At 31.8% G+C, this 777-nt stretch overlaps 1 non-coding gene across 1 annotated transcript; it reads left to right on the top strand.

Annotated features, from left to right (window-relative positions):
• The first annotated feature begins 395 nt into the window (after positions 1–395).
• Positions 396–501, top strand: LOC114578779. The gene has a single exon (XR_003699732.1). It is a non-coding gene; the product is annotated as a U6 spliceosomal RNA (small nuclear RNA).
• Positions 502–777: the final 276 nt, after the last annotated feature.

The following is a 777-nucleotide window of genomic DNA, read 5'->3' as shown; positions in this document are numbered from 1 at the left end:
TCACATTATGTAATGTACTCTATAAGATGTACATCAAGCTAAGGCCTTCCCCCATGAAGGGCCTCATTTGTAATCAACTGATATACTAGTGGATTCATTCAAACTGGGCTAGGCCCTATGGTTTTCCCCCTTTTCAGGAGTTTTTCATGTAAAAATCTTGGTATCTCATAAATGTTACACCCTCTCTCTTATCTGCTTGATTTGGTTTAAAAACTTAGTTTTGCTAAGACGTTAAACTATATATTTCTCTACTGCCGCGAATATTCCTGGATGTAACAATCCAGTTAGACTTGTAAATTATATGAATTTTTTGTAATATTAATAAAATAATATGAAATGTTTATATGTAATACTCATCACTAAAAATTTTACTTTTTTTTTTTGGAATTTGTAATGTTAATTTTATTGAATGTCTTGATAAATTCAGAATGATATAGAGAAGATTAGCATGGCCCCTAAGTAAAGATGACACGCATAAATCAAGATGCATTTTTGTGTAATGACTAAAATTTATGTAAGAAACTTCATAATTAAGCGTGCTCATCCTATAGCAATTTTGAGATTTGTGACATACTAGGAAGTTACACACCAATAATAAAAACCATGAGACATTTAGGCCAAAACAGACAATATCTCAATAGCTAAGAGTTTAGCTTCTTTTACATAAGGGGTTTCACAACGCTTCTCCCTTTTCATATATAATTACCTCAGTAGGGATATGAGAAGAGCAGAACTCTTCTTCTTCTTCCTTTTTCTTATATTGAAGGCATTATGCTG

The sequence above is a fragment of the Dendrobium catenatum genome, unplaced genomic scaffold (assembly GCF_001605985.2).
Source record: "Dendrobium catenatum unplaced genomic scaffold, ASM160598v2 original_scaffold_155233, whole genome shotgun sequence".
NCBI lineage: Eukaryota > Viridiplantae > Streptophyta > Magnoliopsida > Asparagales > Orchidaceae > Dendrobium > Dendrobium catenatum.
This window is presented reverse-complemented; position numbering and strand designations above follow the sequence as displayed.